Genomic DNA, 15,062 nt, shown 5'->3' with positions numbered 1-15,062 from the left:
TTTCTGGTGGGGAACACCTAAATGAAATGTATCTTATTGTTGTGTATCTGTCAGATTTATACATAACTATATAGACAATGGCAGGCCACACTTTCCAGTTTTGGGCCTTTCTAGAGGTCCCTGTTTAACAAGCCTGTGCATCTTTTAGAGTGTGATATGAAACTGGCATACCTGGAGAAAGTCACCCGGCAATGACATGGCTGACAAACACACTCAGGTCACAGAGGCTTCAGTCAGCACTATTAACCATGGCTCCATTTTCTTGCCCTTTTAGAGTCCTATGGAATACACAGCATTATATGATGCATGAAAGTCAACACAATATAGTATGGAGAAACTAAAAATTAACACAATAAGTGCAAAGGATTTAAAAAATATTATTGGAATTGTTTAGTAGATGTTAAACCATTAAATATAGGTTTTCATGGAATATACAGTATCAGACTTTAAAGGTGGATGCAGTGCAGACAATATATTACAAGAGGTCACTTCTCAGTTGTTGTCCGATTTTCTGTAACCCTGCACCCCTGTCAAATACACACACACACACACACACGCACAGACACACACACACACCCAACCCTCTCTCATTTGCTGCTGTACATGTCAGTGCTAATGTTTTAATTTGTATGCAAGGATTTGCCCACTGGCTTACTAAACTTCAGATCTCTCTTGACACTTTTTGCTACAGCTTTCACCTTACACATGCAAATGAGTTGAGAATTTCCAGAAGACTCCTGCCACGCATATTTTGCTGCAAGAAGCAGACTATAAAAATGTAACTGTTTTTTTAAGATTATCATGTGTGACTCCATGAGTCAAAGATGTTATATAAATAGCAGGTGGTCAAAAATATTTAACAGGTTAAAGAATCACCCAAAAACAATAATGTGCCAAACACAGTGTGGCTCAGTTTACTTCGGTCTGTCACAGCTATGGTGATATCACCATCATTCCAGTCAGTCCACAGAAGTGTAAGCCTTCCACACTATGGGGTTTGCATTTATAACTGACTTATCATTCTTTGCAAAAACCAGTCATTTCAGACGTTAGCTGCATCCCTCTTCCACTCATACATCCATGAGAAAGATCTTTACATTTTGTATGGAAATGTGCATGAAGTATCGTGGAGCACAATGCAAATGAGGCCTGAAGCAGACACAAATATGCAAATGGCTGTCATTCTCCGTGCGTTCATGTCAGGTGCTACACTGTGAATAAAGCTACAAGCTACCAAGTTTCTGGAAGGAAAGTGTGCCTTGCTGCCAGCAGAAGACAAATTATACAACAGCTGCAGTTTGGGTAACATTATACACCAAAGCAAATTCACTTTAAAATTGCTTTATGTGAGGTCTAACGTGAAATATGATTTATTTTGAAAAGTAAGAAATAAAAATAAACCAGTGTGAAGAGGCAGGTTTTCAAAGCAAGGTCCCTTCTGCAAGCAGAAATATTAAACGAGTGTTATTTAGAACATGGGTTTTTATTTTCATGTAGAAAGAAACATTGACTCCTTGCATAAAAAAGTATCAAGTTGTAATTGTCATTTATTTTTTATAGCATAAAATAACTATTCATTTAACGTTACAGAAACACCCCCACATATCTTGAACTTGGATTTATGGGCAAGATGTTTTGAAAAGTGCTTAATACCTGGTACAGACACTGGAAATTAAGGCATACTTCAACAATACTGGATCATTAATAAAATACAATACAATACAATACAATTTATTTTTGTATTGCCCAGAATCACACAAGAAGTGCCACAGTGGGTTTCAGGCCCTGTCTCTTGACAGCCTAGTAGGGATAAAAAAATAGAAGAAACCTTGGGAAAGGCAGTTAATAATTATTATGAATTAATTCTAATTACAAATAATAGTTAATTAATAAAGGTATCGGGCGTCTAACTAAAACTGAGAAGTGAGAAACTGTCATATAAATGGAATAAACAACATAAATTGTAGAATAGCTGAACATCACAAGCTCCTTCCCAATCATTTCTTCACTTGTTTCGGGGATGTCATGCTATACCTTTTGATTGAAATATGATTGGTCAAAACTACAGTAATTATTATTAACCAAATCAGCTTTACATTTTATTTTTTATGCCGCATTTTAAATCCAGACTGCTGAATTAAAGATTCGATTTACTCATCTGTCCTTTATTCTCACTTCCTTTATCCAAAATTCCATTCTATAGAAGTGCTGCAGGAATCAGAAAATGTAAGAAGAAGTATGAAACCTTGAAAACAGGGACCCTGTTGATGGATCATTTTATTTTAAATGCTTTACACACTTGGTGCATGGGAAAAGTGCTATTCAGTATAAAGGACATGTATTATTATTATTATTATTATTATTATTATTACTATTATTTAGATATGAGTCAAAGCCAAATATCTTAATAAATATCACTAGCACACTGAGATATGAACTGACAAGCCAATTAGAATTCAACATGCTTTAAAATTCATTTTCCTGGGGATTGTCCCGAGAGGCTCCCTCAGAAACTCATTGTGCTTGAAACGCAGTATTGAGTCATACAGCTGAAATCCGAAAGCAAGTTGTGCTTCGTCTTAGTGAGATGGCGAGAAGCCATATTAGAGTGTTAAAATGAAAGAATTTCCTCTCCAGTACATATAAAATAGGGAAAGATCACCTTAAGAAATATGAATATAAGGAAAAAGGAACAATATTGTACAAGTGATAATTATAGTGGTTATTGAACTGTTCTCTTTTTTGAAAAACTAATTAAAAGAGTCTCCCAAAAATTTTGTACTTCTTTTATCTGTCCTGAATTTGAGCATCAATTCAAGGTCATTTTGTTCAGTTGCTGAAATCAACATCTAAAAACAAAGACTACACTGTTATATCTCCTGTGCGATTTTTATAGTGTAGGCCTTACAGATTTGATCCCCCTAGCTCTGCTTTATTAAATATAAGCTCATATAATTTGGGTGTCCACCATCCTATCCTTTACTTTCTTTACAGTTTCAAGGACATCAGGGCCTTTTTTTATATAAAGTGCTGTATGATGACAAAAAATTAAATTGCAGTCTTAACTCCCACTAAGGCACTTGTTGAATGAAGTATTGCTTCAGAGCTAAACTATAAATCTAGTAAGTGGAAAAGAAGGTAATACTGTATTCTGTGATAAATTATGTTGGTATAATAAGCCGTGCATGTACAGAAACAACCAGCAAGGAGCAAACCAGAGCTAAAGATTACTTTACAAAATGTTTACTTTTTTATATGTAAGTGTATCCTTAAATAACATTACTAATATAAGCAGTCTCAAAGCCCAGGATTTTTGAATGGGGTTAAAATGTTGAGAGAAACATTTAAGCAAAATATTGTGCTTTTGATATATGCCATTTGGTTGTTAAAAAGTTTATTTGACAATTATGTATTCATGTTTAGTGCATAATATATTAACATAACTGCCATTCATGGATAATACTTAAAAACCTTCGTTTCTGGACTCCTTTCTGTGCCCAGACTACCAGGATAGACTTTAACCACATACAACCATACAATTTGAAATAGATGGATGGAAACACATACCCAGTCTTCTTTCTTCTTCTTCTTTTGGCTGCTCCTGTTAGGGGTCGCCACAGCAGATCATCTTCTTCCATATCTTTCTGTCCTCTGTATCTTCTTCTGTTACACCCATCACCTGCATGTTCTCTCTCACCACATTCATAAACCTTTGCTTAGGCCTTCCTCTTTTCCTCTTACCTGGCAGCTCTATCTTTAACATCCTTTTCCCAATATACCCAGCATCTCTCCTCTTCTCATGTCCAAACCAACACAATCTTGCCTCTCTGACTTTGTCTCCCAACCATCGAACCTGAGCCAACCCCCTAATGTACTCATTTCTATGCAATACAAATCTTAGCGTCATTCTGAATAGTTTAACAACAATTATATGCTTGAATATTTTGTATGTTACTTCTGTACAGTTGTTTAGAGTTGCCAAATTGTGTTGGTAGTGGTTTTACAGGCTAACTTTTAGGCAGGGCCTGCATCATTATTAAGGCGAATTAGGTATTCACCTAGGGCGCAGATCATAAAAGGTGGGCTGCAAGACACCTGCCACATGGCTTAGCTACCAAACAGTCGGTTGGCACAATAATAAGATTGGCCTAGAGTGCAAAATAACCTAGAACTGGCACTGCCTATAGGTTACCAGTTTGAACCCTTCTTCTAACTCATGTCTGACCATAAGTGAGTCATTTATTTGGTTGTGCTCCAGTAGTTAAAAATATACATGTAAATAATTGTATTTAAAGCTGATCGTATAAGTCATCTTGGATAAGAGTGTTAGCCAAATACTGAAAAAATAGTTACCAAGTCTTGGTAGACAAATAGAAGTCAGCATAAAATGTACAGTATGTGATGCAAATGTATGTATTAAAAAATGCAGGCATCCCTCTATCCATTTTAATGCATAATTATGGATGGTCAGCCTGACGAATTATGCCAATTTTAACAGTGAAATGTTAAAGAAACCATGCCTTTGACCAAGCAATGCCTTCTTTGATAGTGAAATGTTTTGAAAGTGTAATAAAAGCAACTACAGGAATTGTTATCTATGATTTAATTCCTGATTACCTATAGTGATACAAATGTATGCAGAAAAAATATTCCTGGTAACAGTAACATTCAAAGTGACGTCAGTAATAAGCTACCTCTGGGCACTGGAGATATCGAAGATTACTGGACTCAGGAACACAAACTAATAAGAGATGTACTGCCCATACTTATATGAGAGTCGGTCAATCTATTAGGTGATATAGGCAGCCTCATCTGAGGGGCCCAATTTATGATAGTTAAGAGGCAAGCCCTCTGAACGCCATGCAAATCCTGCCCTTGGGTTGTAGAACTTAGAGTGTACATATTCAAAAGGGTGCCAATTTCTAAAGTACGCATTCTCTGGATACCAGGACACCAGGTCGTTAAACTCTGATAGTAAAGAGAGGGCACCATTAATGAAAGTAAACCTGATTGGGAACCCCATCCCGTTGGTCAAACTGTGATGATACTGAGTGGCTCCGTTTATAAAAGTGCAAATAAAGGGGCACATGCTACTCAAAGTTTGTGGTATATTGTGTTGCCATTTGTGTTACTGAAGGGGCGTTGTTTGTGCTATTGAAGGTTTGTGCACCTCATACATCGACAGGGACTTCACCCACACAGGTCGTAGAAGACTGACAATACTGATAACCCGCTCTGGATGATGAGTGGTGATGTCCGTCAACCCTGCCTAGAGCTCCAAATGGGCATTAAATGCTACTGCTTATTTCCCTAATATGGGTGAGCATTTCAGGGCATCTTGTGCACCCTGCCCTGAACAGTGTCAGTTACTTGCAATTCTGTGCGCGGGAACTATTTAATACTATTTTCCAATATAAAGTCAACTTAATTTGTCTTTGTTACAGTAACAATTTTGATAAAGCATTGATATCAAAACTAATTAAACAAATGGCTGTGATACTGACTTGCTAATTGATTAAGCACTGAACTGAACAGATGGTTTGTTACAGAAGTTCAATAATGCTAAATAAAGACCCCCTACTCTATAGCAGACAAACACAATATTAAAGCCCTACGTTTTTACACGAAAAAGAGTATTTTCTTCCCTTATTGAAAAAAAAATGGATGGTTCTAGTAATCCACGTGGGCAGTCATGGCACTCTGAGGCCAACCCACAATGACTTAGCTGCATTTCACTTTATTTAATATTGTTACAGTGTAAATTAGGCCAAACAGTAGGATATGCTGACATCTACAGCCAGTAATTTTACCTGGTGTTCATAGACTTACTGAGTGGATCCGATGACATTTTTAATCTGCTTTCTGGAGTGGTTAAAAAAAAAAAACATGGGAAGTGTAAGGAGTCCCCCTGAGCAACTGATTCTTGTGTACAGAGTGTTTGGCTTCCAGGTGCTTCTTCTTCTCTGAATCAGAGAATAAGTCCCTGCACTTCCCTAAAACTTTTTACTTTTCAGACTAGATCAGAAACAGACCCATGGCTCTTCAGTTTGTTAAATGAACGTGTCCAGGAAATGCCAGATGACAAAGCTTTGATTTACATCTCTCAATGGTCTGGAATGAAAAATTCATATCTGGTATGTGTCCATTTGAATTTACATTTGTTAGTAGCCAAAATATTTTATAAATTATAACATTCGTAAGGAATTATGCAAATGAAATTAATTAACTACATGCATGCTGTAAATAAATAGATGGGTTTTTGAATAAATAACTGAAAAAGATAATACAAAATTCTATAGCAAACAATATTAAGGCTTTTTATTTTAATGGATTATTAAACTGTTCATTTGTGCAATATCAGAAAATGGTTAGATCTACGGAGGATCTGTCTTGCACAAAACTCTGTCATTATTGGTGATGGGTTTAGGGTTCAATAAAACGATTTAGAATTATTTAAGGTTCAAAAACTGACTTAAAATTAGCATTTAGTAGAACAACCTGCCTGAAGACTATAAAGAACATTTCCTTGGTAAAGCATCTAATTAGAAATAAAAATTGTTCCTCCTCATTATCATGTTAATTAATTATGCAAGTTGCAGTATTAAGCTCACTGAACCAACAGCTAACCTGTAATACTGCAGACAAAAAATTGAACACAAGTGACTGAAAAATAACAAAGATATTTAGACAGTAACAAACCAGATGATCAGTTTTGCTCAATAATTAATTTTGTCTACTTTCTTTAAATTTTACTTTTTGTCTTTAATGTTAAAGGTGAGTTTTACTTGGTAGAATATAGACAGATTGTAGAGTATACAACTAGAAAAGCAGTCTGCATTTGTTTTATAAGAATTGCACTGGATATAATAAAAATATTTAAGATCTGAAAATACTACTTCAGTTTTCAAATAATCACATCCATCTTTATATCCATCCATTTCTGAGCCATTACATGTTTCACAAGCGCTAAAGAATTATTGTTCATATCAAGGAGAGAAATAGTAATATCTTTTTAATGAGGCAAAGTACAGTATACCTGCAACTGGAGTGTTTATTTTCTAAACAACTTAACAATTTCAAAAATTAAAATTGTATTTTAATTAAATGAGAAATTAATAAATTGCAGAATCTTTCACTGTAAAATAATATTTAATTTTTTTGATTGTACCATGTTTTAGATGATCATATTAACAATAAAATGTAAGTACCTGTAGGTAACATATAAAAAATGGCACCAAACAATCAAAATCATCATTCTTCTACCTCAGTTTATTTTTTAGTAAAAAGAAAAAATTCTGCTTATAGGACACATAAGATAACATAAAAATTCGAATGCATTTTAAGAAAATAACAATTCATTATGCTAAATCATTTTATTGCATATGCATTAAAAGGATTTGTTCTACTTTTCCTAGCTGGCTTAAATCTGTTGCTGTAAATACATTTTTACTCTAACTATAATTAATTAACTGTGTCAAGTTGACAGTATATAATTACTTAACAATATGCTTTTAAGGTTTGAATTTAATGATCATATTCCATTATGTTTATGAAGATAGTAAGCACTAGCTTTCATTTGTCTGTGTTAATTACGTTTTCCCAAATGTGTGTCATTTGTTTAAGCTACACTTTTTTGTGTACTATTTAGGGTTTTAAAGTGCTAAAAATCTTTTTCTAATGGGTACAAGTCATTAGGGGATGCACTGGTCATAAGTCATCACTTTCACAAAAATATCTCTAACATTTGGGACAGAAGATCCAAGGCTACACATTTTGTTTTCCCCAATAATAAACCTGATTTTATTTAGTAGCTGTGAAAGTTCAGTTAAAAGAAAATTACGGATATAAATGTTCAGTCCTCCAGAAAGCACAGGGAATCTCACCATCCTCCTGTCACTGAGCATCAGGCATCAAGTTGCTGTTATTGAGGTTTGTGTTTTGCCCGATATCTGTGCAACTACACAACTCCCAAGTACACCTTTGGTCATTTAAAATACAGAAATGATCTGATCAGTTGCAGTTATTACATTAAAATGTGCCGCTCTAAATGATCATGATAGTGAATTATATGTATAATTAACCTTTGTTCAAATAACTCTCCAAAATGGGCAAAGTGTGGCTTTACAACTTTAACTGGCATTGCATTGATTTAACTTTGATGGTAACATGTTTTATATATTGTTTAGTGATTTTTATGAATTACATGTTTTAGATATGTTTATTGATTTTATAGAAATACATATCTGTCTGTTTATAGTTTTTTTATTTTAATGTATGTTTTCAAGCTAAAGAAAAGGAACATTAAATAAAATGTATTATAATATTTTGAATTATATATAGAATGTTTCTTTATGAGACTCTATGAAGTGATTTGATCATGGGAAAGGCACAGTATAAATAAAATTTATTATTATTATTATTATTATAGTGCTCTATCAATGAAGGCAATGATACTAAAAATATAATTTACTGAAACAAAAGTATAAAAGCATGTATTTCACAGTGCAATGAGTAACAGAATATGTAACAACAAGCAAAAATACCTCTGTCATGTTGGAACTCGTGAGTGGTTTCCAGTTTGTAGCTGACTGTTGTTACTGGAGAAATGCAAATCCATGCATTTAAAGGTGAGCAATTATTCATTAGGGAATCTTAATGAAATGAACAAATTGTATAACTTTTGCAGTTTTGTCAGTCAACAAGCCCACAAAGATGTTGAAACTGAAACTCTTGCTGATGATGAAGAAAAAATGTCCACTCTGCCTTAAAATATTATTCAAAACATCAAACCACAAAAGCAGAGCAATGCTTTTAGTATGAAAATGACAGAAGTCTGTACGAAGGGACAATGATGTGGATGAAGTTACAGTATTTATAACAGCAGTTAAACACTACTTACTTGACCACTAGTACCAAAATCTCACTTCAACACCAACATCGGAATGTGCAAGGTGCTTACAAGGAGCTAAACACTAATATGTATTTATTTATTTTTGTATCAATCCAGTCATACTGTGCACCATGATATTTTATACATATATATATATAAGCATACATACAAACAGTATACTGTATATACTGTATGTATATGTATGTATATATATATATATATATATATATATATATATATATATATATATATATATATATATATATATATATATGTGTGTGTGTGTTGTTTATTCCACTTCCACTCCTAAACTTTGTCTCAGTCTTTTGTGTCTTGATTTTTCTCCTGTCTTGTAATAATGACTCATTTTGACTTTTTTTAATAGCTGGTACAGCAGACTCTAAACAAAAAGATTCCTGGACAGTTAACCTGCCTGTTCTCCAAATTGCAAAAACTCTGACTAAACAATGTTACTGTATTGTCACCACGTAAGTCATCTCAAATAAAAGTGTTTGCTGAATAATATTCATCTGTCCATTCATCCAAACTCCTTGTTTAATGAGAAGGTGTTTTTCTTTTTTTATTCTGTAGTCAGGAAGACACTACTGTGTGCAGATTACCCTTGCAAACAAGTTTGGTACATTTTGTAATTCTCGTGATATCATTTAATACATTGTGTTTTATCTTTTAATTTTTGTTTGATTTTCTTTAATTGTTATTTTTGTTTTGTATTGCATGTCACCTTAGTTGTAGTCCAACAATAAGAAGAGAAGACACCAATCCACAACGGTGCTTAACAGATGAAGGTATAGCAGGATTATTATATTAATGAATGGATTAAATATGCACAATTGTTGAAAAGAAATAAAATCTTTAGCATGTAATAATATTAAGACAACATATTAATTCCTGATTATACAAGACAAAAAAATCATGTAAATGGCACACAAAAGCTTTTGGGAGCTTTCAGATTAAAGCAACAGGGGCAAAACTCTAGAATTTAGGAGAGTAAACTGATTACCTGAAGAGTCCTGATCATTAGATCTAGTCTGAGAAACATATTAGTTTTATTTTACTTTTTTATGACAACATAAAGCCCACTACAAATCTCACATTACATCTTCATTTCTCATTACTTGTTTCCTTTTCTCAGGTGAATAGATTACTTTATTTGTCTAAATGAAACTTTTTAGGTGTATACAGTATTTTTGGGAAGTTAACAAGTATTGAAAGCATGACTACGCTATGTTTGCTTACTTGGAAATTCATATCTTCATTTGAAGACAATTCATATGAAGACAACATACATGGCATATTTCAAACACTACTTCATTCCTCAGCTCAGGCCACATTTTCAAATATTATATAAAACTATAAAGACTAGTAGAAAGTATATTAACTGTAAGAATGTTACCTCTAGTTGACTGGCAACAGCTGCATGTAACACCACTTTGGATCGGTACACACAGTTGACATGACAGCCAGCTTAATCGCTGAGCCTGTTCCAGCTAAACTAAAAAGATAAAACATTAGGAATAGGAGTAGGAATAAAGGGATGAAGGTATCAGAATTATGACTTAAAGTTTTCAATAGATATACATACTCTAGGCATCCCTGAACACAATTTTACCACCTTCCTAAATCTAAGGCTGAGGACACAATACCTCAAAAATTAATCTGAGCTAAAGTTGGTGTAGAAATTAACTAAAATACTAGATGCCAATTGATGCCAACATAAATGGTAAATATATATTGAAAAAATACACATTGTCACACATGTGCGCATGGGAGGTAGCTAAAGGGCCTGAATGAGAGTAATCTGCCTGGCCCCGATGATGTCACTTCCAGTTCTGGGCCCAATGACACCATTTCCGGTTCCAACCCCTCTCCTTTAAAGCCACCATCTTTGTGCTATCAAATCAGTTTTGTTGTGGACTCCAGTCTTTACACATCTGCACATTGCTAATATCCATTTTGTAGCCAGGAATAATATATGGGTGGCTGCCCCAAACTTTTCTCTGACTCTTTTGTCGTGCTTATGACAACATTTACATATTTTGTACATCACCAAACAAGACTTGTCTACTATGACAGTGATGTCTGCCTGTATAAGTAATAGAACATAAATAGGGCATAACAATTAAAAGCTGAACGACTACAGTCTGAAAGAAACTCATCACAGCTTTTAGAATTGTGAAGTGCTAAGTGCATATTTATTTTGAGCAAAATCATTTACTATACACAAATAATTATTTTGTATCTTTGGGCATATTTTAGCCACACCTAGAGAACAAATGGGGAAGATACGCTATTTCCATCTCATTCCAAATAATCAGATTTTGTCTATTAAAATCATAACATAATGCAGAAAAAAAGTTATGATCTAATTTTTTGTAATAAAAAGGATAGCTAATCAGGAAAAGAAAGGTTTGGCTAATCAAGGTCACCAGTAGAATTTTAAAAATTCTGACATGGCTATTGTCTTCAGACTTTCAACTTTCTTAATCCTTTTTTTATTTATTTTAGTTGATATTAATGAATTTATAATGATTTCTTGCTTGCCAGTTGTGAAGCTAACCCAGACACAAATAGGCAGGATACAGATTTTCCACCCAGTACATGTTTATTTACAATTGGGGAGCATTACACCTTTCTTCCCACAGAGCAGTGCACAAATCACCACACAACACAGTCCCTTCTTGCTGCCAGTCCTTCTGCATCCACTCCTTCACATGCTTTGTCTTCTTCCTCCCGACTCTGATTAAAGAATGGTGGGGACTGGCCCCTTTTTACAGGGCACCCGGAAGGACTCCAGATGCCCAACAAGCTTCTTCCGGGTGTGACGGAAGTGTGGCCAAATAAGGCTCTGGAAATGTCCATGCACCCCACTGGAAAGCAAGGGGGCTGCCTTCAGCCGGCCCAGGTGAGAAACTGGCCTAAAAATATTCTCTCCCCTGGTCCTTCCACACTCTGGGCATCCCCGACTAGGTAAGGGTTCCGGCCGTCCGCCACACAATTTACACATTTTAAAAGGAAACATATATCCTTTGGAATGTATTATTCAATTTTAGTTTCTAAGACACTGCTTTGTGAAATGAAGTGTCACATACAGCCTTGATTTGAATCTATTTACAGTTTACAATACAGTTTTTAATTTTGTATAGCCCAAAATCACACAGGAAGTGCTGCAATGGGCTTTAACTGGCCCTGCCTCTTGACAGCCCCCCAGCCTTGACTCTCTAAGAAGACAAGGAAAAACTCCCAAAAAAACCTTGTAGGGAAAAAATGGAAGAAACCTTGGTAAAGGCAGTTCAAGGAGAGACCCCTTTCCAGGTAGGTTGGGCGTGCAGTGGGTGTCTAAAGAAGGGGGACGATACAATGCAATACACAGAACAGAACAAACCCTCAATACAGCATAAAAATAAACATTTTAGAAGTAACAGTAGATGATATCACATAATAAGATTTAGATATTTTTAGAGCCCTGGAGACCTCATCCATCAAGCTGCCTCCCCCATTTGGCCATTCCACGGCTGAAACAGTGCTGGGCCAGCCAATCTGACGAAAGGGCCCCTCTTTCCCATGATTCCTGTGATCCTCCATCAGGGATGACTTTACCATAGGCAGGCAAAACAACTTGGCAGGTGGTCCGTGGCACCAAGTGCCACATTTGAGTACTGAGAACAGAAACAGAATAGGTGAGGGTTAGCATTCAATTATAACTATCATGTTACTTATTTCTGTGTCATTTACCACATAGGACATCTTTGGTAATGGCCTTCCAAGATCTTCATTTCTTCAGCACAACCTGACATTCTTATGCAACACAGAGGGTAGAGTATTATAATAAGACTCCTGTCTTTCCCTTTTATTCAAACATAGAAATCCTTGAGTGTTTCTAGGTTTAAGTTTCAGGTTGCTGTGGGTTTTCTTTCTAGCTCCCTTTATATTTTTGCTTTCAATTTCAGCTTTGTGGTTTTGACCTCTGTATCATTTCTGACACACTGCACTTTCCTGTTTTTTGCTGCTGTTGATTTTTGGCTACATAACTCTATTACAAGGCTATGGATGTTTGTATTGTAGAACTGATTAGAAAGCCTCCCACTTAAACTGAGGTTGCTAAAAGTTTATAGAGAAGAACATGAAATGTGGTTGTAGAAGGTTTATGTTGTTAACAGGTTGACAAAAACACCTAGAAAAACATTTATTCATATTATGAACCTCTTTTGTGTTCCTGTACAAGGTTGGCAGAGTCAGGACATATTCTCTAAGGAAAGATGGGAAAAAGCAGGAATCCCCTTTGGAGAAAGCAGTACTTCAGTGCAGTGCATTTACTCACAAACACAAACTCACTCAGATCAGATAGAGAGCTGCACATTCTTGACGTGTGGGAAAATGTATGGAAAATTGACATGGAAACTGGGAGAATGTGAACAGAGAGTGGAACAAGAATGCCAAAATTCAATAACAGAAAAATAAAAAATTACCACAGTAGCAATCAAACCATGTGCTTCAACATTTAGGTAATTCCTCTTTGTTCTGCGTAGCCTTCATCTTTAAAAAGGAGAATGTCTCATGCTAAACTTTGATATAAAGTGGAACATCTGTGTAGCCATTGTCAAAATATCCAAATCTGATAATGTAAACTTATTTTCAACTAGGAGTTGTTTTACTTTCAAGCCATGTATACTTGTTGGATTTCTTTCATTCTCCTCCTTAAATAAACATGAAATTATTAATACTATAGAAGAAAACAATGTTGACATTTTTAATTGCACAAAAAACATTTTTGCCTCTTTATTTATTCCAATACACAACACAGCTGCAAGTGTATTCAAAAAATTGCAGACAACAATCGACTTTCTACTGCTGAGTTTCGTAAGTTCAGAACAAGTTATTGAATGTCAGCGCCTTTTCATTAAAAGATTGCAATATCTTAGGCATCATTTGAAAATACCTTTGGAGAACTCTGACAGATTGAATTATTACGTCCACCAATATCAAATAAAGATTTTCATGTTTGATATTTTTCATTTAAATACAGAAAAGTCTGGAGAACTTATTACCTCCAATATTTAACAATTAAAACCTATAACTAGGTAGTTTCCTTTTAAAAATGAACATTGATGATATCCTTTTGCAGTCTGTCATTCCATCTTTAGTGATGAAACATAAAAGTATGTAAGATGGTGCTTCCTGCTTTTTTGATATGCTTTAGGTTTGTAATTTTATGTGGACTTATCACCTTTTCATCTAAATGGCTGTCGATCATTTTTGCCTTGTCCATCAATAGTTACACTTTATGTGCATATTCATTTGTCAGCATATCTTCTTAAAAATGAACTGTAAAATATTGACAATTTTGCAGAAGAAAGCAAAAACCTTGGGAAATTCACAGCAGAGAATGACATTTTGCTGAGATGTGGCATATTTTGCATTCCTTTAACAGAATTCTCTCAGGGAGCAAGTGCCACTCTCGCCGGATGAGAAGTCCTCTAGAAGCACAAGTGGAAGAATGGTTGGTCTACAAGAATCTGGTGAAAAGTCTTTGTATAGGAGTTACTTACAGCTGAAAAGTGAAAATTTATATATACGCAGCCTTTTAGTTTGTCTAAATGTACTTATAGGGATTCCTGTGGATAGAGTAGGTAGTACATGTCAGTTTTTTAGTTGGTAGTAGGAAGTAACATCTGGAAAAATAAAGAGGTTTTCCTGTACATCAGCAGCCCTGCATTTAGAATCATGGCTCAATATTAAGTGGTCAATATCTGAGAATTCATAAAACTGAGAACAACAGAACCCAGTACTTTTAGGCAAACAAAATGATCAGCATACTTACAGACAGGCCAAGAACATGTGTTACTTACTTTGACACAAATAGACAATAAGGTGATGGTTACTTTATGCTGTTTGTCCAAATGTGAGTTTTGATGTGGTTTTCGAGGTGTTTGCCCTGTTATGAGCTGATATCTGAGGGTGGACTGAAACATACTGTGTTCATTTGCTTTTGGACTAATCACAGGTGCCTGTTGTGACATTTCACCTTTCCAGTTGTGTACGTTCACGTAAATTTAATGTTGGACTATTCAGTCGCTGTTGATTTCTTACTTGATTTGCAAAAAAAAAAAAAACAATTAAAGATAAACTACAGCATAGACTTGTGTTTAAGTTC

Source organism: Polypterus senegalus, chromosome 5 (genome assembly GCF_016835505.1).
Source record: "Polypterus senegalus isolate Bchr_013 chromosome 5, ASM1683550v1, whole genome shotgun sequence".
NCBI lineage: Eukaryota > Metazoa > Chordata > Cladistia > Polypteriformes > Polypteridae > Polypterus > Polypterus senegalus.
This window is presented reverse-complemented; position numbering follows the sequence as displayed.